The sequence below is a fragment of the Canis lupus genome, chromosome 36 (genome assembly GCF_011100685.1).
Source record: "Canis lupus familiaris isolate Mischka breed German Shepherd chromosome 36, alternate assembly UU_Cfam_GSD_1.0, whole genome shotgun sequence".
Taxonomy (NCBI): domain Eukaryota; kingdom Metazoa; phylum Chordata; class Mammalia; order Carnivora; family Canidae; genus Canis; species Canis lupus.
Window position 1 is genome coordinate 4165062 of NC_049257.1, and position 27744 is coordinate 4192805.

Consider the following 27744-nt stretch of genomic DNA (forward strand, 5'->3'; position numbering starts at 1 on the left):
CCACACAGGCACCACCCAACTCCCTTTTTATTGATAGATATTTTATAACCTGCTTATAATTCTGTCATTAAATACATAGCTTAAATAATTTTTTTTTAAAGATTTTATTTATTTATCTATGAGAGAGGCAGAGACACAGGCAGAGGGAGAAGCAGGCTCCCTGTAAGGAGCCCAATATGGGACTTGATTCCGGATGCCAGGATCACGACTTGAGCCGAAGGCAGATGCTCGACCACTGAGCCACCCACATGTCCCTTAAATAAATGTTTAAATAAATATAACCGACATATGTATATAATTTCCAAAAAAGCAACACAGTGCTTAATTATAAATACAAAAGGGTAATAAAAGCAAAGTTGTTTATAATTAAAAAGTATTTACTGCAATATGTAAATGTCTAGGTGTAACTAGTAGACATGACAACACAGTGAGAGGTTTGCATCTATAGATAGAATCATTGTAAATGAGACCACAGTAAATGTTGACTGATAGAAATGTGCTATACTGGAGACTCAAAAACTATGTGCAGCATTGCCACTCACGATGTGATTTTCCTAAATGTTGAATAACATTTATGGTAAATTTCTAACAAAATATTCCTAGAAAATGGAAATCTATTAAATGTGTGCAGAAGATATTTGGTATTTATTTGTAGAATGGAGTTAGGTTCTAAGTCTAGATAGTTAAAAACCCACTTTCACCTAGATATATGTCTTGGTGGGTCTCAGAAAGGAAGCAGGAGAGGAGACAATTCTTACTGCATGAGACTGCACCATGCACTTTAAGAAGTGTTATATTTCCAGTACCAATCCACTAAATACTAGTAGCTCCCGTTATTTTGATATTACAAAAACCTTGCAACAAATGTCTGTAATGCTTTCAAATAGTAATATCATGCTTATTGCAAACTTCTGCTATAAGCACTATCTGGCACTCAGTGTGTGTTTAATTCCTGTTTATTGATGGGATGGATGAGTGAATGTATAAATATTATCCTTCAAAAAATAACTTTAGCTTCTGATGACAAGTAACAAAGAACTCAGCTAACTCTACTTTAGACAAATTAGGGTTTATGACTTCTTTTTTAACAAAGAAGTTTAGAATTAGGCCACTTAGTTTTGGTGCCACAGATCATAATGTTGTCATTGTCTATGGTTCCTATTTTCCTTCCATTTTGCCACTTGGCAAATCTGTTCTTTTATCAACTCATGAATTAAAGATCACCACAGCACCTCTGCATCTTATATGTGTATTCAAAGCAGAAAAAGGGAAGGAAGAAGAAAGGATCATTACTAGCATTGCTAGTAAATTTTCTTTTTTATCCTATTGGCCAGAACTGTGTCACATAGCTAGTGCTGGTGGCAAGGGAAGCTATGATCCTCCCGCTGAAAGTAATATTCTCATATAAAATGTAAAACACACAAAAAAAGAAACAAAATCTTCCAGATACATCACTGAGCTGCCAAGAAGTAAAGATTCTAAGGATCTAAAAAGTCAAGTGAACATAGAACCCCTAGTAGGTAAGGAAGTACTAGGCATGGCTTTTGCCTTGGACAAATGTGTCAAACCCCGGTGGTGTTGTGTCAAACCCCGGTGGTGTTGTTATTTCACTTCTTAGGTTTTACAGGAAGTGGGGGTTGGGGACAGATGATAACATTTAAGGCCCGCCCAATGTATGAAGTCTAATAGACTCTGACTCAAAGTTGGAAAATGAAAAGGCAAGGCACTGACTGGTAGAAAATATTCATAAAACTTTGTAGTCAGAATAAATAAAAACTACAAATCAGCATCAAAAAGAAAAATAATTGAATATTTTAAAAGGACAAAGGTATTGAAAAGACCCTTCAGAAAAAACAATACACTTACAGCCAATAAGCACATAGAAAGATACTCAACATCCTTAGTCATCAGAGAAATGCAAATTTAAACTATCCTACATCTATTAGAAGAGTTAAAATTTGAAAAAATTAACCAAACCAAATGTTAGTGAGAATATAGAGCAATTAGAACTCTCATACACTGCTGATTGGAATATAAAATATACAAATATTTTGGAAACCATTGGGCAGTGCCTTACAATGTTAAACATACACTTACTATATATCCAAGAGAAAGGAAAACATATATCTACACAAAAGCTTGTACTTGTGGGGCACCTGGGTGATACAGTTATTAAGGAATCAACTCTTGGTTTCAGCTCAGGTCATGATCTCAGGTCGTGAGATTGAGCCCTGGTTGGCTCCACACTCAATGTGGATTCATTTAGGACTCTCCTTTCTTCTGCTCTTCCTCCACATCCTCTTTCCCTCTGCATCTAAAATAAATTAAATAAATAAATAAATAAATAAATAAATAAATAAATAAATCTTAAAAAAAAAAACCAAAATCTTATTCTTGAATGTTCATAGCCACATTATTAGTAATAACCAAGATGTAGAAACAACTCAAATGCCCATCAATTGATGAATGGCATATCACAAAATGTGGTATATCCATATGCTGGAATATTATTCAGCCATGAAAAAGAAGCTGCTGATACATGCTACAACATGGATAAACTTTGAAAACATTATGCTAGGTGAAAAGAAGCCAGACCCAAAAGCCACATACTGTATGGTACTATTATATGGCATATGTCCAGAATAAGCAAATCCATACAAAGAGAAAGTAGATTAGAGATTGTTAGGTGCTGGGAGGGGGAAAAGGGAGATAACTTTCAATAGGTATTAGGTTTCTTTTTGGAGTGATGAAAATGTGGAATTGGATAGTGGTGATGCTTGAACAAGTATACTAAAAATCATTGAATTGTACACCTTAAATTGGTGGAGTGTATGATATGTGAGTTATATTCAATGATGCTGTTATAAAAAAGAACAACAAAATATATATAAGGATCAATGGCATTTCCATCATCCCAAGATTACCAGTGCCATCATCTTGGTGCATAGACTTTTAAACTCATTTCCATGCATCATATGTACTTTTTAAAGAATAAAAATTAGGTCATACCATGCAAAAAAAAGTATTTTTGACTACAACATATAATTTTAGATTTATAAAGTGATGTCAGACTGGAAGGTGACTATCTTCTTCCTGGCTCTTTGCAGGGGAAACCCATTCTTTCACCTCTAAGTAGGATGTTAGCTGTAGATGCCTTTTATCAGGTTGAGGAAGTTTCTTTCCATTCCTAATTTCCTAAGTGTGTTTTATCATGAAAAGGTGTTGAATTTTATACAATGCTTTTGCTGCATCTATTGAGATGATCACACAAGTTTATTCCCCTTTATTCTATTCTTATTATTCTATAATACATTATATTACACAGATTGAGTTTTATATGTTGAAATAATTTTTTGCCCCCATCATAAATCTCACTTGGTAAGGTATAAAATCTTTTTATATGTTTTGCCTAATTTAGTTTATCATTATTTGATTGAGGAGTTTTGATTCTATATTTACAAGGATATAAATCTGAAGTTTTCTTTTCTGATGTCTTTGTCTTGCTTTAATATCAGGGAGATACTGGCCTCAAAATATAAATTAGGAACTGTTCTCTCCTCTCTTATTATCTGCAAAAGTTAATAATGGCATTACTTCTTCTTTAAATGTTTGGTAGAAGTTACCAGTGAGACCATAAAGTCCTGGGCTTTTCTTTGCTGAAAGTTTGTTGATTACTAACTTAAGCTATGTACTTGCTACGTGTCTTTTCAAAATCTCTATTTCTTCATCAATTAACTTTGGTTGTTTCTATGTTTCTAGGAATTTGCCCATTCCATTCAGGTTCTCTACTTTGTTGGCCTATAATTGTTCACTGTATGCCTTATGTCTTAGCCATCTCAGGCTGCTATAACAAAATACTGCAGACTGGGTGGTTTAAACATCAGAAATTTATTTTATGGTTCTGGAGGCTGTAGAGTCCAGGGTCCTGATTTGGATCCTGGTAAGAGCTCTCTTCTTGGCTTACAGACAGCCACCTTCCCATTATGCTGTCACATGGTCTTTCTTCAGTGCACGCACATGTCGAAAGAGAGAAAGAGAGAAGGAGATCTTACTTTCTTCCTCTTCTTCTATGGTCATTAATTCCTTCATGAGAGCCCTATCCTCATGATTTAATCTAATCTAATTACCTTCCAAAGGTCCCATCTCCACATCCTATCCACCTTGCGGCCAGGGCTTCAACATACGAATTTTGGAAGGGGGGACACAAACATTTAGTCCATGATATTCCACCCTGGGCTCCCTCAAATTCATGTTTTCTCACACGCAAAATGTATTCTTATCTATTCCAACAGCCTGAAACATCTTAACTTGCTCTAGCATCAACTCTAAAGTCCAAAGTCTCATTTAAATATCTAAATCACACATAGTGGAACTCAAGTATGATTCATCTGGAGACAAATTCCTCTCCAGCTGTAAACCTGTGAAACCAGACAAATTATGTGCTTCCAAAATACAATGGTGGGACAGGAAGAAAGGAAGAAATACGATATAAGGAAAGGGTAATGGGTCCTAAGCAAGTCTAAAACCCAGAAGTGAGTTCCATTAAGGCTTGAGATTACTGTCTTTAGTTTGATGCTCAACCTTTAGGACCATTAAAGCAGAGATCTTGCCTCTGAGGCTTTGTTGGACTGGGGTTGTGCCCGAAAGACTGCCAGTCTCACTCCCAAGGCACCTCAGGGTAGCCCTGGCCCACAGCCCTGCAGGATGGTTCCAGTCCCCAGACCCCTATCAGAGGCCATCTGATCTTTTGAAACCAAGTGATGGCTCTGATGATCTCTGAACCACTTTTGGGTCATTTTGTCTTTTACTTAAAGAATAGCACATGTCCTAGCCTAATAGCACTATCATCCAGTCTTGTGAATTTATCATAAAGACCCATGGCCTTTCTTTACTTTGTCTCATTTCCATTCTCTTCAGTTCAAACTGGTAGTACTTCTCTTTGTATAACCCCATAAACTCCTTATCAAGAGATAGTCCAGAGGCACCTGGGTGGCTCTGTGGTTGAGTGTCTGCCTTTGGCTCAGGTTGCAATCTCAGGGTCCTGGGATTGAGTCTTGCATCAGAATCCCCATGGGGAGCCTGCTTCTCCCTCTGCCTGTGTCTCTGTCTCTCTGTGTCTCTCATGAATAAATAAATAAATTCCAAAAAAAAAAAAAAAGATAGTCCAGTCATACCCATGGTGTTCTCTTTAATACATGTGATCTAATTTTTTGTAATATGGACAAGTGGAGAGTTTTTCAAATCTCCAAATTCAGATTCCTTTTTGCTTAATAATTCCTTCTTCAATTCATTCCTCTCTTGTATTTTAGTATATGTGCTGCCGAAGCGAGCACTCTCTCTTGTATTTTAATATGAGGAGTCAGGAGGAACCAAGACATGCCTTCAAAACTTTGCTTAGAAATCTTTTCAGCTAATCCCAGATTTCAAGATATACTACAAAGTGGTAGTAATCAAAACAGTGTGGTACTGGAACAAAAATAGACACATACACCAATGAAACAATAGAAAGCTCAGAAATAAACCCATGATTATATGGCCAATTAATCTATGACAAAGGAGGTAAGAATATAGCATGGGGGAAAAGACAGTCTCTTCCATTAAATTGTGTTGGGAAAACTGGATAGCTACATGTATAAGAATGAAACTGAACCATTTTCTCACACTATACACAAAAATAAACTCAAAATGGATCAAAGCCCTACATGTGAGACAGGAAACCATAAAAATCTTAGAAGGAAACATGGATGGTAATTTCTTTGGCATTGACTTTAGCAACTTTTTCAAGACATATCTCCTCAGTCAAGAGAAGCAAAAACAAAAATTAACTATTGGGACTACACCAAAATAAAAAGATTTTACATGGCAAAGAAAAGCATTAACAAAACAAAAAGGCTACCTACTGAAAAGGAGATATTTGCAAATGATATATTTGATAAAGGGTTATTATCCAAAATATATAAAGAACTTGTATAATGCAACACCAAAAAAATCCCAAATAATCCAATTTAAAAGAGGCAGAGGACATGAATAGACATTTTTTCTGAAGGACATCAGATACCCAACAGGTGCATGAAAAGATGCTCAACATCACTCATCCTCAGGGAAATGCAAGTCAAAACCACAATGAAATATCACCATACACACCTGTCAGAATGCCAAAAATTGAAAAAGGAAAGAAATAACAAGTGTTGGCAAGGATATGGAGAAAAAGGGACAGTCTTGTGCTGTTGGTGGCAATACAAACTGCTGCAGCCACTGTGGAAAACAGTATGGAGGTTCCTCAAATATTTAAAATGGAGACACCATTTGATCTAGTAAACTCCACCACTGGGTATTTACCCAAAGCAAATGAAAATGCCAATTCAAAAAGATATATGCACCCCTATGTTTACTGCAACATTCTTACAATACCCAAAATATGGAAGCAACCCAGGTGTCCATTGATAGATGAATGGATGAAGAAGAAATGGTCTACATAAACAATGGAATATTATTCAGCCTTAAAAAAGAATGAGATCTTGCCATTTGCAACAACATGGATGGATCTAGAGGTTATGATGCTAACTGAAATTAGTCAGAGAACCACAAATAACATGACTTCACTTATACATGGAATCTAAAAAATAAAAACAAATGAATAAACAAACAAAAATCAGAAATGCTGCCATAAATACAGAGAACAAACTGATGGCTGCCGGAGGGGAGAAGGGTGGGATGGGCCAAATGAGTGAAGGGGAGGCGGAGTACAGGCTTCCACTTATAGAATGAATAAGTCATGAGGATGAAAGGCACAGCATAGGGAATATAGTCAATGATATTGTAATTGCATTGTATGTTGACAGATGGTTGCTACATTTGTGGAGAGCGCTGCATAACGTATAGACTTGTCGAATTTACTGTGCTGTACACCTGAAACTAACATAGTATTGTGTGTCAAAATTTTATTTTGAAGAAAAATAAATACAAAAAACACAAAATAAAATATATTAAAAAACCTTTTAAACTAAATATCTAGTTTCATAACTCACAAATTCTACTTTCCATAAAACACTAGGACACAAACAATTCAGCCAAATTCTTTGCCATTTTATAACAAGGACTTCTTTTCCCCCCAGTTTCCAAAAACATGTTCTTCATTTCCATCTGAGATTTCACAAATGGCCTTTCATGTCCATATTCCTACCAATATTCTATTCATGATTCTTTAAGTCTTTTTCAAGAAGATGGAGCTTTCTCTCTGAAAAAAAAAAAAAAAAAAAAAAAAAAAAGGGTGCCTGGGTGGCTCAGGTCATGATCCTAGGGTCCTAGGTTGGAGCCCCAAATCGGGATCCCTGCTCAGCGGGGGAGCCTGCTTCTCCCTTTCCCTCTGTGACTCCTCCTGTTTATGCTCTTTCTCAATCTGTCAAATCAATCAATCAATCAATCAATCAAACATCTTTTTTTTAAAAAAAAGAGAGAGAGAAGATGGAGTTTTCTCTTCAGCCCTCCTCTTCTTTCTGAGCTCTTACTAGAGTCTCCCTTAATGTCCATATGTCTGGCATGCACCTCCATACTCTTTTAGGTTCTTTCCATTATCTAGTTCCAAAGCCACTTCACAGGTTTAGATATTTGTTACAGCGGTGCTTACCAAATCTGTCTTAACTCAGGCTGCCATAATAAAATGCTATAGACTGAATGGCTTTAACCACAGAAACGTATTTTACATAGTTCTGGAGGTTGGAAAGTCCAAAACCAAAGTGCCAGCTAATTTGGTTCCTGGCGAGAGCTCTCCTTCTGGCTTACAGAGAGCCACCTTCTCATGGTCCTCGCTTGGTCATTCCTTGGTCGTTGCATTTGGGACAGGCGTGCGGTGGGGGAAGAGGGGTAAGGGGAAGAGAGGAGAATCTTTCTCTTCTTCTAACTTCACTAATCTCCTTGTGAGAGCCCCACCCTGATGACATAACCCAGCCTGAATTATCTCCCCAAGGCACCATTTTAAACCCCATCACATTGATTGTTAGAACTTCAAGGTATGAATTTTAAGGGACATGAACCTTCAGTCCACAACACCTTATAATCTTTTTTTTTTTTTTTCCTGTAAGTTTGGTAGATATGTCTTTTGCTGGTGATTTTAGCAAGTTCAGTCCTTTTTTTGTTTTGTTTTTTTGTTTTTTGTTTTTTGCTTGATTAGGCTAGCTAAAGATTTGTCAATTTTATTAATCTGTTCAATGAAGCAGCTTTTGATTTTTTTGATTTTTCTCTATTCTTTCTCTAATATCTATTTCATTTATTTCCCTCCTTCTGTTTGTTCTGGATTTAGTTTGCTCTCATTTTTCTAGTTCCTTAAGGCGGAATGTTACGTTATTGATTGGATTTTTTTTTTTTTTAATATGAGCAATTACAGCTATAAAGTTCCTCCTAGGGATCCCTGGGTGGCGCAGCGGTTTAGCGCCTGCCTTTGGCCCAGGGCGCGATCCTGGAGACCTGGGATCGAATCCCACGTTGGGCTCCCGGTGCATGGAGCCTGCTTCTCCCTCTGCCTATGTCTCTGCCTCTCTCTCTCTCTCTCTGTGACTATCATAAATAAATAAAAATAAAAAAAAAAACTTAAAAAAAGTTCCTTCTAGGCACTATTTTCACTATATCCCTAAGATTTGGCATGTTGTGTTTTCATGTTCATTCATCTCGAAGTATTTTCTAATTTCTTTTGTGATTTCTTTTTTGAATCTGTGATTATTTATGATTGTGTTTAATTTCCATTTGAAGTGGTGCTTGAATGCTGAGTCGGTTAAGCATCAGCCTTTGGCTCAGGTCATGATCTCAGGATCCTGGGATTGAGCCCCATGTCTGGCTCCCTGCTCAGCGGGGAGCCTGCTTCTCCTTCTGTCCCTCCTCCTGCTGTGTGCTCTCTTGTTCTCTCTCTAATAAATAAAAAAAAATATTTTTAAGAAATATCTATTTGTAAATTTGTCTCATTTCCTTCTGTTAGTAATTCCTAATTTTATTCATTGTAGATGGAGAATATACTTCACATGATTTCAATCTTTTGAAATTTATTGATGCTTGTTTCATGGCCGTTATAACATATGTTCTATCCTGGTAAATGTTTCACATGTACTTGAGAAGAATGTGTACTCTGTAGTTGTTGAATGGAGAGTTCTATAGATCCTTGTTAGCTAAATTATAGTGTTGTTTGAGTTTTCTCTTTGCTTGGTGACTTTTTATCTGGTTCTATCATTACGGAAAGTGAGATATTGAAATCTCCAATATTATAGTTGAATTGACCATTTTTCCCTTCAATTCTGATACTTTTTGCTTCATAAATTTGGTATATATATATATATATGTCTATAGTTAGATCTTCTTGATGAATTAACTGTATTTTTATCAAATGCCCTTCTTAGTCTCTGGTACTAATTTTTGTTCTAAGATCTGCTTTGTCTGGTATTAAAGTAGCCATTCTAGGTCTCTTCTTGTTGTTGTTTACCTAGTATATCTCTTCCCATACTTGACTTTCAACTTCTTTGTATCTTGGAATCTAAAATGTGTCTCTTACAGACAGCATATAGTTGGATTTGGAGTTTTTGTTTTGTTTTGTTTTAATTTGTTCTGTAAATTTCTGCACTTCAGTTCAATCCCTTTCCATATAATGAAATTTCTGATAAGGTCATGTTTACATTGGCCATTTTCCTATTTGTTTTCTACATGTCTTTTTTTTTTTTTTTCTTTTGATCCTTTCTCCATTACTGCTTTTATTTTAAAAGGTTATTTTCTAATGAACTCTTTTAATTTCCTTATTTCTCTTACTGTAGTTTTTTTAAAGGTTTATTTATTTTAGAGGGAGAGAGAGAGAGGAGAGGGAGGGGCAGAGGGAGAGAACATTCAAGCAGGCTCTCCAGTGAGCATGGAGCCCAAACATAGGGCTCAATCTCATGATTCACGAGATCATGACCTGAGCCAAAACCAAGAGTCAGTGCTTTAACAGACTGAGCCACCCAGGCACCCCTCTTACTATATATACTCTTTTAAGATTTCATTTATTTATTTGAGAGAGAGAGAGAAAGAGAAAGAGAAAGAGAAAGAGAGAGAGAGAGAGAGAGAGAGAGAGCATGAATGGGGAGAGAAGCAGAGGGAGAGGGAAAAGTAGACTCCTCAGCAATCAGGGAGTCTGACAAAGGACTCAATCCCATGACCCCAGGATCATGACCTGAGCCGAAGGCAGATGCTGAACTAACTGAGCCACCCAGGTGCCCCATTATATTTTTTGAGTCATTGTCTTAGTGGTTGCTATGAAGGCTCAATTAACATTTTAATTCATAACAAGCCAGTTCAGATTAATATCAATTTAATTATAATAGTATGTAAAAACTTTGTCCCTCTAGGACTCCTCCCCCTTCATTTGTGCTGTTATTGTCATGTAAATTACATCTTTTTTTTATGATTTTATTTATTTATTCATGACAGACACAGAGAGGGTGAGAGGCAGAGACACAGGCAGAGGGAGAAGCAGGCTCCATGCAGGGAGCCTGACATGGGACTCGATCCCGGATCTCCAGGATCACACCCTGGGCCGAAGGCAGTGTGAAACTGCTGGGCCACTGGAGCTGCCCTAAATTACATCTTTATAGATTGCATGCCCATAAACACAGAAAATATAAAGAATGCTTTACACATTTATAAGTTATCCTTGCTCAGGGGCCATTCTAGTCTTTTTTGTATTGTTCCAATTTTAGTATATATGCTGCCAAATTGAGCGCAACATAATCTAATATTAGCTTTAAAAATGACTCTGGCTTCACGGTGAAAAACAAATTAAAGAAGAGGCCAGTCTGGAAGTGAGATGACTAGATAAAAAATGCTGAAATATATCAGGTAAAAGATGATAGTGGACTATCTAGAGTTCAGTACCAAAAAATTGGAGAACAGATGTAGTCAACAAATTTCAAAGATATTAAGAAGATAATATTAACTAGCCTTGGCAACTGGATGTATAGTCGAGCAAAAGGAAAGAGTCAAAATGACTAATTATCTGTATCATGTAACTAAGAGAATTATGGTACTATTCACAGAGAAAGATAACATTGAAATAGAGGCTTTGGGAAAAAATACAATGAGCTCAATTTTAGACTTAAAATTTATGATGCTTGTAGGATATTTAAATGAAAATAGGAGATGTTCAGTAAAGATGGGATATCTAGTTTTGTTTTTTGTTTTTTTTTTTAATTTTTTTTTTTTTTTTTTTTTTATTTATGATAGGCACACAGTGAGAGAGAGAGAGGCAGAGACACAGGCAGAGGGAGAAGCAGGCTCCATGCACCGGGAGCCCGATGTGGGATTCGATCCTGGGTCTCCAGGATCGCGCCCTGGGCCAAAGGCAGGCGCCAAACCGCTGCGCCACCCAGGGATCCCGGATATCTAGTTTTGAAACTTAAGTGAGCAATATGAGCTGTGCATAAAGATTTGAGAGTGATTAATATGTAGATAGTAATGAAAGTCTTGAGAGTTTATTAGAATGTCCAATAAGAATATATAAAGTGATAATAAAAGGGGACCAAGGTTGGAATCCTAAGGAATAGTAATATTTTGAGTTTGAAGAAATGAAGACGATTCATCACAAGAAAGTGAGAATAGCTTTAGAAGTATTGAGAAGATCAGAAGAGCGTGTTGTCATGGAAGTTGAAAGAAGAGAATATTTTAAGAATTGAGATGTCACATAAAATAAGGAATGTATTGTTTTCATTGGATTTGCAATAAGGAAAACCATTAATTACAGCAGTACATTAAAGATAGCTGCAAATCCTTTGATTTAATCTGTTGGTGGGAGGAATAGCAATTGTCCTCTTCAGTCTGGACTGTATTTGGCTTGTATTGACCAATAAAATGCGGCAGAAGTCTGACTGTTTAACTTCTGAGACTGGACAGCTCCTACTTTCACAAACTTAAAACATTCCCTCTTAAAACTCAGCTTTCATGCTGTGGGAAGCCCACATATGGAGGAACCATGAGAAGAAGGACTCACTTCCAGCTAAGCTCCCAACCTAGAGCTACCACCACCTGCCCGCCATGTGAATGAGCCATAGTAGATGTTCTAGTCCAGTCAAGCCTCCAGATGACCACAGCTCCACCCAATGCCACGCAGAAAAAAAATGTTTTAAGTGACCAAGTTTGGGTGGCAGCTTGTTACTTAGCAATCGATAATTTTATATTTATTACTATTTTTTAACATTTTTTAAACATTTAAACATTTTATAACATTTTAAACATTTTAAACATTTAAACATTTTTTAAAGATTAAAGATTTATAACACAATGTTCTGTTAAGGTATTGCAGGTATAAATTACCATGGATTGAAGAGTGACTTGAAGGCATCTGGGTGGTTCAGTGGTTGAGTGTCTGCCTTTGGTTCAGGTCGTGATCCTCGTGTCCCGGGATCCAGCCCCGCATCAGGTTCCCCACAGGGAGCCTGCGTCTCCCTCTGCCTATGTCTCTGCCTCTCTCTCTGTGTCTCTCACAAATAAATAAATAAAATCTTAAAAAAAAAGAGTGACTCGAAGAATAGGAACTGGAGACAACTATTTTAGTAAGTCGATTACGAAAGAGAAAAGCTATTTAGAGTAGTATATATAAGAAAGTTTGAATTTGACAAAGGTATTGTTAGCTTTTAATATGAAAAGTTTACTTTTTTTTAATTTAGTTTTTTTTGAGAGAGCATGTGCACATGTGAGTGGTGTGGGGGAGGGGCAAAGGGAGAGGGAGGGAAAGAGAATCTCCAGCAAACTCCTTGCTGAATGCAGAGCTTGATGCTGGGTTTGATCTCACTGCCCTGAGATCATGACCTGAGCTGAAATCAACAGTCAGATGCTTAACCAACTGAGCCACGGAGGTACTCCTTCAATGTGAAAAATTTAAATGGTATTTAAGAAGGTGCATCCCTGTGCCACAGTAGCAATAGTAATATACCTATAAGACAAAAGGAAATACTTAGAAGTATGGTTCTCCAGTGACTTAGTAGAGAGGTCCTTTCCACAGAAAACGTTGAAGAAACAGAAGAGAGATGGGTTAGCTGATAGAGAAAGGTTCTGAGGAAATGAGAGAAAATGTTATCTTTTTCAGAGCCCTGCCTCCCCACCCCCCTCCACCGGCTGCAGCCCCCTCAGGAAGGATCTGATTAGTCTCCTTGCACAGGATCCATTATAGAGTCCCTGAGAGGTGGACTCTCATGTCCTGACTCCTTGGCACTCACCGTTTGCATAGCTGCTTTTAGCTCAAGCACTAATCCTTTTCTAATAATCTGTGGTTAGGGTCTTAGGTTGTATTAGTTAGAATACTATATTTTGGGCCACAGGTAACTGAACATATATTTCAAAGTGGCTGAAATATAAATCTGGAGTTTGATGATTAGTTAACTCAGCAGCTCAACTGCATCATCAAGGGCCCAGGTTCTTTCCAATATTTTGCTCAGTCATCCTCACTCAGACTTTTGTCTCCTTCTCTTAGGTTGGCTCCTGTAATTGTCTCAAGATGACTGCTGTAGTCCCAGGGCTTATACTCAGAAGTTCATGTCATGGGACAGAAACAGGCGTTTTCTCCTTGCATGTTCCTTTCTCATAAGTCACATAGCAGATTTCCCTTCTAAGGTTAGAATCTCATAATATGGGGCACCTGGGTGGCTCAGTTGGTTAAGCATCTGCCTTTGGCTCAGGTGATGATCCTGGGGTCCTGAGATTGAGCCCCATGTCAGGCTCCCAGCTCAGTGGGGAGTCTGCTTCTCCCTCTGCTCCTCCCCCCTGCTCATGTTCTTTCTCTCGTTCATTCTCTCTCTCAAATAAGTAAATAAAATCTTAAAAAAAAAAGAATCTCATTATGCATGCAGTCAATTGCAAGGATGATTTTAGATAGGCTATTTATATTTTTTTTAAACGATTTTATTTGTTTATTCATGAGACACACACACAGAGAGGCAGAGACCTAGACAGAGGGAGACATTCAACTGCTGAGAACCCAGGTGTCCCTATACTTTCTGAGCTTCAGTTTTCACATCTGTAAAATGGGTAGTATGGTACCTACCTTAAGATTATTGTAAGGAATAAAAGAGAGTATTCTCTTAAGTACATGGCACATTGCTTGGCTCACAGAGCCTCCTTTCTTCTATTCTATCCTCCATGCTGTGTTTAGAGTTTATTTTCTAAGAAGCAAACTTGAGATTCTCTTCCCATTTAAAGGACCATAACTGGCTTCAAATAAACTTGATTTGTCTTTTGGTGCTGGGGTCTACTTTTCTAAAAACACTTAGAAGAGTGGAAAAAATTGAGTGCGTATTAGAAAATAAAATGGCTAATGGGTGAGTAATAGTATCTGCCACACGGGACTACCAGTATACGAGAAACTCTTCTGGTTGCCTTGACTCGGGGGGTGTGAGGATTCCCATGTGCTGGGTAGAAACTGAGATGTCAGAATTTCCTTTTTGGGGTAAAGGGTGGGAATCCAGAGCACAGATGGAGTACAGGTTCTGTTATATGTGTTTGGGTGACAAAGTGGATGAACACTCAGCCTGATTTATTCTTATCCCAACTATATCCCTCATAGAATGGCCCTGGGCTCCACTACAGCCCTGCATCTGAGCCAGAATAATAAATCATAAAGTTCCTTAGGCTCCAAAGAGGGTGCTAACATGAATACTGAGTAGTATTCGTGTTATCACGTTACAAAGTAAAAAAAAAAAAAGCAATGCATTCTTACATGCAGTGTGCTTTCTCTAGAAACAATTAGATTTGCCATCTAGACTCTCCTTTCGCTTATCTCAATAGACACAGTGCCATCTACTGAAACTAAAGCACCAATAGCCATGACACCCCGAGGGATTCCCAGGAGAGCCCCCCTCTCTGTGGGCTCCCTAGCGCACCCACCTCCCAGATGGACCGAGGCAGTAGGCGGAATCCACAGGCTGTTCTCCTGTCACAAACTGTAATGCATCTGTTCCTGGTGCTTTCTGAGAGCAGCAAGAGGAAGACGTCCCTGTAGGGACCTGGGGAGCCGGCCAGAGACGTCAGGGGTCCGTGAAAGCTCCTTTAGGCCAGCTTCTCCCCTACGTCTCGCCAGGTGGAAAGTGAAGCTGGCCTGTACGGACGAGGCACGCTTTTCTCTTACAGCAGAACAGGGATTGTGACATGTTTTTCTTTGGGTGATTATGGTAGGTTTCTTCCCATGTGATAGCGTAGCAACGTATTCAAGTCTTTAGTTTTCTGTGAAATTCGTAGTGGGTAGAAGAGAGAAGAGATTAAGAACAGGATCCAGGAGCATTATCAGGACCCCTAGGTTTTGGGGGTTTGTGGGTAACCTAGGTTGCCATGAAAATTCATTCGTGCCCAATTTCGCATTCTAGTTAATTGCATTCTCTCCAGATTGCAGTGTCTCTTGGTTTCAGAAATGGAGAAATGGAGAAACAAAAGGAAGATTGTTGCTTACATTTAGCCACCACCGTCAGCAATAAAATAGGAAATGGAACTCTTTAAAATGCACAGCCTTCTGTAGGACACACTCAACTCTTGTCCTCTGTCCCTCACTCTACCATTCCTCCTCGCGAGGAATCCTGGCTCCGTGTGCTCGTAGCCCTTCAACGACCATCTATCATTTAAAGTTCTGCTTTGAATTGATTCTGATTTGGCTTTTTGTAGTCAGAGCTGGCATTCCTTCCCTTCACCCCTCCAAATCTGGCCCCATTTTCTGCTGCACTTGCTGCTCATTCTTTCTGTTTGCTTCTTATTAGATTTTCCAAAGCAAAACTTCCCACAGTTAAGTTTGTGGTCCGGCAATTTATCATGAATATTCTTAAAATCGCCTCATTAAAAGAGGCATTTGAAGCTGAAACTTAAGTGTCTGTTACCATGGTAACCAACAACAACTATTTAGAACTGCCTGCCTAAGAGGTAAGGGTTGCTGTTGGCGGAAGATTGAAGGTAGGCAACTAATGACTAGTGGGCAGGGAAGACAGACAAGGAAGGAAGAGAAAGACCTATAGAGCATGATGTGGAATTCTGAACCCCAAATTATATATCCTTCTACGCAACAGGCAAATCAAGTTGGTACAAGGCTCCCAAATTTTCCACATCACACAATTCAGGAAATTTGGAGATAGGAAGTCCTTTTCACCATCAGGTTCCTGAGGGGAGTTTGATTCAAAGTTTACAACCTGAAACTTATGGAATCATGTGTTACCTGTTCTTGAGCCAATCACTTACCTCTCTCTGCCTCAACTTACCATTTTTTTTTAAATGGGCAAAAACATTCTCTATGTCACCATGTTATATGAATATCAGTGAGGCAATAGAAGTGAAGCCTTTTTGCAAACAAAGTGCTGCATCCATGCAGACAAAGACCCATGTTTTGAGTCTACAACTGTTCTCTAGAAGTTCTTCTGGATTACCACCAGTCAACCTTTCTCAAAGAAAAGACAATTTCTCCAACAGTAAGCAGTGTCAAACTAACCTTATCGATTGCTTTTTCCAAGCCAGGACTCTCTAGGTTTTCCATTATTCACCAGGCCTGTAAAAGAATATCTTGAACTATTAGGCATGTCTTGAACTGCTACAAAAGTGGTTATAAAAAAAAGGTATATTTGATAAATAATGAAGGTTACAAAGAGTACAAATTACATTCTTTCATTTTCTGTTTTCTTGCCTTTCCAGTTGCAGTTTGGGGCAAAATGTTAAAGACACAGTCGAGAGTGGCAAGCATTGTACTTAAAAAGAGAAATGTCAGGTCAGGGAATATATATGGGAAATGTAGGAAGATTTACATTTAAAAAGTAGTTAAATGCTTGGGAGTCTTTTCTATGTATTGCTTTCTTGGCTGAATCAATAGGATTAGACAAATATGACAAACGGGAAAATACATCTTGATGAACAACATATGGAGGGATACAGTCATATAAAGAAGAAAATACTGCACAGTGTTGACATTCTTAGGACCACAAGAGAGCGGCAACACTTGGGTGGGGTCTTGGTAGGAATTCTTATGGAACATAATAACTAGGAACATATGGAGAAGGGTTGAGTTATAAATGTGAATGAATACAGTAAATCTGCCAGATTCTAGTACTTCTTGGGCATTGCCCACTTTTGTTGTTTCTCTTATTAGCACAACTGTCATCAGCATAAATAATAGAAATTTTAGTGAATTTTTGATGACTCATCTGTGTGCCAGCATGAAGGATCTGGGATAGGCAAAGCTCCTTCTCATTCTCTAGGTGGTCATAAATTGTCAATCTACTGCTTCAGGTGTTCTAATTTCTCCTTCCTACCGAGTAGAAAAACCAAACTTTCCCAGGGATGGGTGGGGTGTGAAGGATTTCCCTGAATGTTGAAAATAGTCAGGTGCTCAAATCAGAATGGGTTCACCTTCAGGGATGACTTGGTGGCTCAACTGGTTGAGTGTCTGGCTCTTGATTTTGGCTCAGGTCTTAATCTCATGGTTGTGAGTTTGAGCCCTGCCTTGTGCTCTGGGCTCAGCAGGAGTCTGCTGAAGATTTTCTCCCTCTCCCTCTGCCCCTTCCCCCCGACTGTGCACGTATGTATGTGTGTGTGCGTGCATGGGTGCATGTGCACTTTCTCTCTCTCTCTCTCTCTCTCTAAAAGAAATCAATAAATCTTAAAAAAAAAAAAAGAAAGAACGAGTTCACCATCAGAGATGTCTTGCACATGTTTTGAGAAAGAATAGACAAAACAATTCCACACAAAATCGTTAGTTTTATGATTGTTCATGAGAAATGTCCAAAAACATACTTCTTACTGTTTATGTTTCAGACCTTATAAATCATGAAATGTAGTTTCAAATTGTAGTGTAAGACCTATAGAGTAACACGGGTATTGCTGTTAGCTGTAAATACAGTTCTTTATTATGGTTACAGCTTGCTCTTCCTAAAATAAAACTCAGCATTTGCTGAATTTAAGTTTAGCTTGGCTTACTTCTCTGCCAAACAGAATATAAGTATACCGGATACAATACTACGTTAGCTTTCTTTTCAACATCAACCTCAAATCTGAATGTTCTTATTGTTTATTATTAAACTGCCATGCAAAAAGAAAAAAGGGCAAATTTAAGGGCAAAATCTTTGGCATCGAATAGACTTAGTTCAAATCTTGACAACGCTGCTTAGTTGATTGTTAATCCTTACTTTATCTGTAAAAATTGGGTGACAAAAATGCTTATCTCATAGGGTAATTATGAAGTTTAAAGGAGCTAATGAATGTAGACTGTCCTGGGGTGTTTGTACAGCTTCGATAAATAATACTCATTTTCCCCACCCAAGTTCTGAACCAATTAAGAAATCGACAAGAGGAGGGCAGACAGGAGACGTTGTCATCGAAAAAGCTGACATCGGTGAGCATGGGCTTCCTGACACTGAACACTGAAATAAACAGACTTACCACTTGGTCACAAGCAGTCCTAGACAATAGGTCTCCCACTGGGAAAAGGTATTTGCTACTAAGCTTACAGCATGCCTGAGATCAATTGAGAACACATGCTCCCTGTGAAAAGATTTGCTACAGAGAGAAGAGGCTGGATTAGAAGTACCTAGTTTCTTCCAAGCTCCCTAATGAGATAAATCACTCCTCCCCTGGGGGAGGGTGGAAGGTATCCAGGTGTGTTACAGATCATGGGGCTCTTCTCATGGGAAGAAACATCAGGAGCGGAGAATTAGCATTCCCGGCAACTGAATGCTTAGCACAGCATCTGGCACAAAGAAACATTTATTTTATATGTTATAGGATAAACTGAGGCATACAAAAAATTTTAAGAGTTTACTTGAGCAAAAACTGATTCACATGGGGCAGCCTCCTGGCAAGCGGGAAAAAAGGAGATCCAAGGAACTGTACAAAATGACTTATTGGCAGAAGGGAGCAGGAACAAGGAAGTTCCACAAGGCAAAAGAAGAGGGTTGGTTATTGTAAGGTCACTTCCCATTAAGGGATGACCTATCAGGCATATTACCTCCCTTAGTGCTGACCAGGCGAATCCTGACTGACTGGTTTGAGATTCCATTTCTGGGAAAGTTGAGCCTAATTAAGTCCCAGCTTGGTGATGTAAGCAAGTATGATGTTAGCATAAGCCTTTTGGGACTGATGTCCTGTTTTTAACATGTCATTTATGCCTATTATAATTATTGATCCTTAATGAATAGTGAAAATACAAATTATATTTCGGATGTTGGTACATGTGAGAGAGCGATAGGTGGCACGTCTAGAGAAGTGGGTAAAACCTGGTAGCAAAGATCTTCGTATGCCATAATGTGCATCTTTGTTATGTTTTGTAGACAGTGGGTAACCAAAAATAATTTTAAGTTGGGGAGAGACCCTCAAGCTAACGTTTTAGCCTATGATTTCTAACTGCATGCTACCGGATGGAGGAGACAGCCTCTACCAGCCAGGCACTATGTTATGTACACGTAATGATCTCTCTCAATTGTCACAACAATCTTGAGAATGCTGCTGTACTCTCATTACTCTGATCTTACAGATGAGAAAGCTAAAGCTTTAAAAGGTTAAGTGACTTCCTCAAGATACTCGCTCAGGTTGTCAATGGAAAACCTAGAATTTCATCTCATGCCTACCTGACCCCAAGACTGAGCTCTCACGTACATTCCCACCAGACTCCATGCTTAGAAGGGTCCCCTTCTTGCTTTAATGCTCTGCTGTCACCATCTTGAAATTCTTACAACTTTTAGAATCACAGGCCCCCCATTTTCATTTTGCCCTGGGTCCCTTAAATTATGTAGCCAGTCCTGCCATGACGTCTTTCCTTTCCACTGCTCTAGTCACCACTTTCATCAAATCTGGAGGATTCTGCACAAGTGAAACCCCTCTTTCAGTCAAAGAAACATGGAAAATTAATTCTACTATAGGTAGAATATAAATATGTGGACAATTATATATGGATGTTTTAGCACTTATACATATAAATATCCACAATTCAGAGCCACATCTCTATCACCAAATAATCCTTTCTCCACCAGAATTTCTTTGGTTCCTGAGCACCTCCCCAGTGCTACATGTGGGAGCCAGGCCAAGAAATGGTGAGGACAAGGTCTGAGGTTTAGTAGGGGGTAAATACATTCATGTCTAAGCACATGTGTCTGGTCATATTCCAAGTTCAAGTCCAAATTAATTTAGGATTATCTTTTTGATGTTTTCCATATTTCAGCTCCCATCAGTTGGCACAAATAATTAAGGATGATGGAACACATCCTGGCACAATTTCGTGACTTTTTTGAAGCTATAGGACCACTGAAGGGCAGGCAGCTATTATAGAAGATGAAGAAGGATATTTCAGAAGAGCATGCTATGTGAATAGCGCTATACAGATGCTCATTTTCAATCACATTATTTAATCATGGATTCATATAGTCTTTGAAGTAGTTGGCTATTCTTAATATCTTTTTGAAGAAAGAACTTTTTTAACATTAGAGAAAAATAAGAAAATACAAAAAGAAAGACTCTAGGAAAATTATTCTAAGTCCTTCCATATTTTTTTCATATGCACCCACAGATACACACACACACACACACACACACACACACACAGAGTTACAAAATTGAAAATAATGGGCACATGGTTTGGAACCTGAATTTTTTTATACTTAATGTACTGGGTATTAATAATTTTGAAAAAAACCTCAATGGTTTTCTTGGGCATTTTAATTATTTCCCTTATTTTTTATTCTTATTTTTTGCCATAAAGACCATTGTAAAAGAAATCTGATTATTTTCTTAGGCTAAAGTAAAATATCTTATTCAAAACACATGTTAATTTTTGAGGCCCTTGATATATATCGCTAGATTGCTCTACAGATTGACTTTACCAATACGTAAGCATGGTTTAGTGTGAGAATGCCTGTTCACATTAAACCTCTCTTTAAAGTTTGGCTCTCAATTTAGTTTTCTTCTAACTACTTGTCAACCCAAGGTACATCCTGTGAACCCTAGGAGAGCAGAAGATGCTCAGCCACTATACCACATTCCTCTCTCCCTTGGACAGAAGAGCTTTTCTTCATGATTTTACTATAACTTTGGCTATGACTTTATTTACCATCGCCCTGGTTAGGAGACATCGCTAGTTTCTAAATATACTTTTTTTTTTTTTTTAAAGCTAGGTTCTATTTTTCTCTGAGCTTTTCTTGCTAAATGATTTTATGATTAATTGATTTTCTCACATGATGCCCTAGAGCTTGTTTACCTGCTATCAAATAAGTGGAACTTTCCAATCTGAAGTCATTAGACCTGTTGTTGCATATTGTTGCCTAATTTTGAGCTCCTAAAAATGACTTTTAATGAGTATTATAGTCTAAAGAAAATAATTCTTCCAATGAATTCTAAACCTTTGATAGCCATTTTGATGCTTGAGTTGTGTTCTTTGGGGCTTTTCATGGCTATTAAGTCCTTCTAGAGCCTTCTAGAATTCAGCAGAAAAGAAGCAGCCTGAAAACCAACATTATGGGTAAGCTCAGACATTGCTTATAGGAACTTGCACACTTTTCCAGATCCTAGGTTTGCTTTACTGGAGGCCATACGATCAGGGCTCATATCAATAAGAAGTTTAGTAGGGAATTGTTAAAAAGAAATCCTGTCTAGGGGCACCTGAGTGGCTCAGTGGATTAAGCAACCAGCTCTTGATTTCTGCTCAGGTCATGATCTCAGGGTTGTGAGATAGAGCTCTGCACTGGGCTCTGAGCTAGGCATGTAGCTTCCTTAGGATTCTCTCTCTCCCTCTGCACCACCGTGTTTCTCTCCCTCTTGAGAAAGAAAGAAAGAAAACTTCTCTACCCAGAAATTGAGTAAGTACTATTAGGGCAATATGACATGCTTTGAATGATAAACTGCATTTTGCAGAGACATGTATTCAGTCCTACTAATAAAGTAATCATAATTCCTGTTTCCATCTCAATATTTTTCAGTCAGCCAAAGCCCCCAAAGAATAATAACACCAACTTGACCTTTAACTTTTAACCGCAGCAGTGAGTCTTCACACCACTCCAATAGCAGAGGCTGAAGGAAGGGCTGCAAGCAAGAGTCCTTCCCTCTTGTTCTCCCATTACATCTCTTTGGAATTGTACTCTAAGCCTGAAGGGTGATTTGTCTGCCTGTAACCTAAGGGGACTACTCTGATTATTAGGTCAAATAGGAAGGTAAACTAGAGAGCTCATCAGAGAATCAGGAAAACATATTTGGGACACCACAAATATTTGTTTCTGTCCCTCCTACTTTTGTTTTGCTGCCAGGCACTCTACTTGGAAAATCCTTGCTCATATTTTTTCTTATGGGGTTATCATTTTATAATACACTATTGAACATGTGTAAAGATCCCCACAGTTTTAGGTAGCTAAAATTGGACTTCAACATTCTTTGAGAACCCTGTTGCTCAATAGAAGACAAGACTAAGGACTAGAAATAGCTATTTTTAAATTATTAGCAAATTCTGGTTTCTCTAGAGGTAAAAGTTTGAATTCTCTTTTCAGTACACATTTTCCCTCTACTTCCACTCCTTAATTTCCAGATTTCTGTCTATTGGCTATGGGGGAAATGCCATGATGTCGTGGTCTCTGATTCAAAGCATATAATATACCTGGTAGGACAGGACTTCCATTTTTTTAGACTGTTGTCTCTCAAAAAACTCCATAACTGGGCAGCCCGGGTGGCTCAGCAGTTTAGCTACACCTTCGGCCTGGGGTGTGACCCTGGGGACCTGGGATCAAGTCCCACGTCAGCTCTTGCATGGAGCCTGCTTCTCCCTCTGCCTGTGTCTTTGCTTCTCTCTCTCTCTCTCTCTCTCTCTCTCTCTCTCTCTGTGTGTGTGTCTCATGAATAAATAAATAAAATCTTTTAAAACAACAACACCACCATAACTGAGTCTTCAGTAAGCCATTCTAGCCCTCAAATAGCCCAGCCATTTCTGAGAAGTGGGCCTGTGGTAAGACCATGTAATTCCATGAGCATTTAGTCCATTGTTGTACTTCCTTAGCTGGGAAAATCCTGGAATAACCTCACCTGGGGCAGATATCTTGAAAGGGGGTGTCCATTCTCCACAAGACTTACCACAACCATGTAACGATGGACCTATGGATTGAGTCAGATCTCAGCATGTTCCATGGAGATGGATAAACCTTATGATCCAGGAGGAAATAATTTACACCCCAAAAGAATTTCAAGACTTTGGGGCACCTTGGTGGCTTGGTTGGTTAAGTGGCTGTCTTCCGCTCAGGTCATGATCTCAGGGTCCCAGGATTAAGCCCCATATCCTGCTCCCTGCTCTGTGGGGAGTCTGCTTCTCCCTCTCCCTCTGTCTTCCTCTGCCTTGAGCTCATGAGTGTATTTGTTTTCTCTCTCAAATAAATAAAATCTTAAAAAAAAAAAAGATTTTCAAGATATTTCGAAAATGTATATCAATAGAAACTGGGGAACATTTGTGTATTCCAAAGGCATTTATCCAAATGTAGTAGATTGAATTGAACTTATTGACATACGTACACTTCCTAGAGATTCTGGATTTAATGTGTTAGTTCATGAAGCTGGAGGTGGTTCTAACATCTTTCTTGGTTGATCAATTAGAGCTTGGACTCAGTGCTGACCTACATTTCATGAGATGACATGTCAAAACTTCGTTGGCATCATGTGGAGGAGGAAATGCACAGGCTTAGGGGATAAGAATGTTGGACTGGATTTATCACATGCAAGTTGCGTACCATCCCCCCACCTTGTTCCATGAAGGCCCCTTCATTAAGCCATTGAGAAATAAATTAATGAAGGGAACAACTGCATCTTTGGATGCTCTTATTTGAACACCAGGTATGAATTGTTGGGGATGCTGTTACTGATTATGAAGTGCCTTGGTATGGCTTCTTCATTTGTTTTTTATTTTTATTTTTTTTTTATTTTTTTTTTTATTTATGATAGTTACAGAGAGAGAGAGAGGCAGAGACACAGGCAGAGGGAGAAGCAGGCTCCATGCACTGGGAGCCCGATGTGGGACTCGATCCCGGGTCTCCAGGATCGCGCCCCGGGCCAAAGGCAGGCGCCAAACCGCTGCGCCACCCAGGGATCCCCTTCATTTGTTTTTTAAATTAGGGTTTATTAAGTTTTTTGGATCTGGATATTTCTGTTTTCTCAACAAATTTGGAATAACTCCAGCCATTACTTTTTCAAACAATTTTTTCTGTCTCCTATTCTCTTTTCCTTTGGCGTACTACAATTACATGGATAGTAAATCATTGGAGGTTGTCCCACAGTTCACTGGTGCCCTGTTGATTTTTTTTCTAGTCGTTTTTCTTTTTTTTTAAAGATTTTTTTTTTTTTATTTTTTTTTTTATTTATTTTATTTACTTATGATAGTCACAGAGAGAGAGAGAGAGAGGCAGAGACACAGGTAGAGGGAGAAGCAGGCTCCATACACCGGGAGCCCGATGTGGGATTCGATCCCGGGTCTCCAGGATCATGCCCTGGGCCAAAGGCAGGCGCCAAACCGCTGCGCCACCCAGGGATCCCCGTTTTTCTTTTTAAGTTTCATTCTGAATGTTTCTATTGACATGTCTTTGAATTTACTAATGCTTTATTCTACAGCACCTGATCTGATTTTAATCCCATCCTGTATACTTTTTACTTCAGGCATTGTATGTTTTAACTCTAGAAGTTTGATTTGGGCCTTTTTTTTTTTAAAGATTTTATTTATTTATTTGAGAGAGAGAGAGAAGAGGGGAGGGGCAGAAGGAGAGGGAGGCTCCCAAGCAGACTCCCTGCTGAGCACAGAGCTCAATGCTGGGCTCAACCCCATGACCCTAAGATCGTGAAGTGAGATGAAATCAAGAGTCAGATGCCTAACCAACTGAGCCACCCAGGTACCCCTCCATTGGGATCTTTTTTATACCACTCTATTTCTTTCTCTAATACACTTTTGGTTCTCTCTACTTTCTTGAACATGAGGATTATAATTATAATTCCCTTAACTACTTAGTTCTAATATCTGTGTCATTCTGGGTCAATTTTAATTTAATTTAATTTAATTTTATCTTATTTTGTTTTGTTTTAATTGCAGTGTAGTTAGGACACAGTGCTATATTAGTTTCAGGTGTACATTATAGTGATTTCAAAATTCCATACATCACCCAGTGCTCACCACAAGTGCCCTCCTTAGTCCTCATCACCTATTTTACCAATCCCTCCACCCACTTTCCCTTTGGGAACCATCAGTTTGATCTCTTACAGTGAAGAATCTGTTTTCTTGTTTTTTTTTTTTTTCTCTCTCTCTTTTTTTCCCTTTTGCTCATTTGTTTTGTTAAATGACATGTAGGAGTAAAATCATATGGTATTTGTCTTTCTCTGACTGACTTATTTCACTTAATATTAAACTCTCTAGCTCCAGTGTGTCTGGCTGGCTCAGGCAGTAGAGCATGCAGCTCTTGATTATGGGGTTATGAGTTCAAGCTTCATAATGGTTGTAGAGATTACCTGAAAATAAAATCTTAAAAAATATATACTCCCTAGCTCCATCCATGTTGTTGCAGATGGCAAGATTTCATTCTTTTTATGGCTGAATAATATTCTGCTGTGTATACGTGTGTGTGTGTGTGTGTGTGTGTGTGTGTGTATCACATCTTCCCTTCCATAATTTGGCTATTGTAAAGAATGCTGCTATAAACATAGGGGTGCATGTATCCCTTTGAATTAGTGTTTTTGTTTTTGGGGGTAAATACCCAGTGGTATGATCACTGTATCTTAGGGTAGTTCTATTTTTTAACTTTTTGAGGAATCTCAGCTTTCTACAGTGGCTGCACCAGTTTGTATTCCCACAGGAGGGTTCCTTTATTTCCACATACTTGCCAATACTTGTTGTTTCTTGTGTTGTTGGGTTTAGTCATTCTGACAGGTATGAAGTGATATCTCATTGTGGTTTTGACTTCATTCACCTGATGATGAATGATGTGGAGCATCTTTTCATGTGTCTGTTGGCCATCTGTATGTCTTCTTTAGAGAAAAATCTGTTCATGTTTTCTGCCCATTTTTAATCATATTGTTTTTTTTTTTTTTTGATGTTGAGTTGTATAAGTTCTTTACATATTTTGGATACTAACACTTTATCAGCTATGTCATTTGCAAATATCTTCTCCCATTCAGTGGGTTGTCTTTTAGTTTTGTTGATTGTTACTTCTGCTGTGCAGAAGCTTTTAATTTTGATGTAGTCCCAATAGTTTATTTTTTCTTTTGTTTCTTTTGCCTTCGGACATCCAGAAAAATGTTGTTATGGCCAATGTCAGAGAAATTGCTGACATATGCTCTCTTGTAGCATTTTTATGGTTTCCAGTCTCACATTCATGTTTTTAATGTATTTTCAATTTATTTTTGTGTATGGTGTAAGAAAGTAGTCCGGCTTCATTCTTTTGCATGTAGCTGTTTCAGCGTCATTTGTTGGAAAGATTGTCTTTTTCCCATTGCCTATTCTTGCCTCCTTTATTGAAGATTAATTGGCAATATAATTTTGGGCTTTCTATTCTGTTCTATTGATTTATGTGTCTATTTTTGTGCCAGTGCTATACTGTTTTGATTATTACAGCTTTGTAATATAGCTTAAAGTCTGGATTTGTGATATTTTCAGTTTTGTTTTCCTTTTTCAAGATCGTTTTGAATATTCAAGGTCTTTTGTGATTCCATACAAATCTTAGGATTGTTTTTTCTAGTTCTGTGAAAAAGGTTTTGGTATTTTGATAGGGATATTCTGAGTACTGATATTTCTGAGTACTCTACCTGGTGTCTCATGTATTATAAGACTTTTTTTCATTCAGGTTTATGAGGTCACCAACTATTTCTGGATATATGTGAGTTCTTAAGATTGTTTCACCTGCTTCATCTGAGTCTTTCCCCAACCTTGGATGGTTTCCTCACATGCATGTGTTGATCACTGTTGAGCTGAAGGAGTTCTTACTTAGAAATTGTATTTATAGGATATCATTATATTTTTATATAAATATTACATTTGTGGGATACTTTTAATGATAAATAAGAAATTCAACTTAGATTAAGCAAAAAGGATTATAATAATTCAGATTAAGATAAAAAAGCATTTATTGACTCATTAAGAAAAATCTAGGGATAAAACCCACTTGAGGACAGCGGATGCAGGAGCAAATGAGGTCTTTTATCTTCTGCTCACTTTTGCTCTTTCTCCAGCTATCTCTTGTCTCTGTCTCTCTTTGTACAATATCATATGATTTCTTACCAGAGAAAGCTTTTCCAAGCAGATGGAAAGACGGCCCCAGTCAGTAGCAGCTTACATAATCATCCTGCTAATTCTTTCCCTAAGTCATATATCAAATTACCAAATCTCAAGGAAGACTTAATGGCCTGTTGGGTACATGTGCATGGGAAGTGGGTTGTTCTAACTGGCAAAGGCAGAGTTAGCCCTGAAACATGTAAAATGAAGTCCTTTCAGGAACTTTTGTTAAGAAGATATCGAGGGATGGATATTGGGTAGACAAAACAGCAGTGATCCCTAGCTCTAGTTTATTCATCTGCAAAATGATCTAAAATGTGATAATGTCTTAAGAGTTTAGCGCAGTATCTGGCCTGTAACAAAGGCACAGTACATCTTATGTTACTATGACTAACCTGAGCTTGGTATCTCCAGATGTCAGTGAATTTATTTGCTTCTCTGCATCCCTAATTTTCAGTGAAGAAGTTTCTCCTTTGTCTCTCTGGGTCAAGAGTGACTTAAATTCCTGCCTG

General features: G+C 38.3%; 1 long non-coding RNA gene and 1 other non-coding gene across 2 annotated transcripts; both read right to left on the reverse strand.

Moving 5' to 3' along the window:
• Window positions 1-3897: 3897 nt before the first annotated feature.
• LOC119867792 lies at window positions 3898-27744 on the reverse strand. The gene is made up of 4 exons (XR_005384484.1): window positions 27628-27744; window positions 16466-16522; window positions 14887-15222; window positions 3898-4002 (listed from the first exon to the last, which is right to left on the reverse strand). It is a non-coding gene; the product is annotated as an uncharacterized LOC119867792 (long non-coding RNA).
• On the reverse strand, window positions 10630-10736 carry LOC119867873. The gene has a single exon (XR_005384923.1). It is a non-coding gene; the product is annotated as a U6 spliceosomal RNA (small nuclear RNA).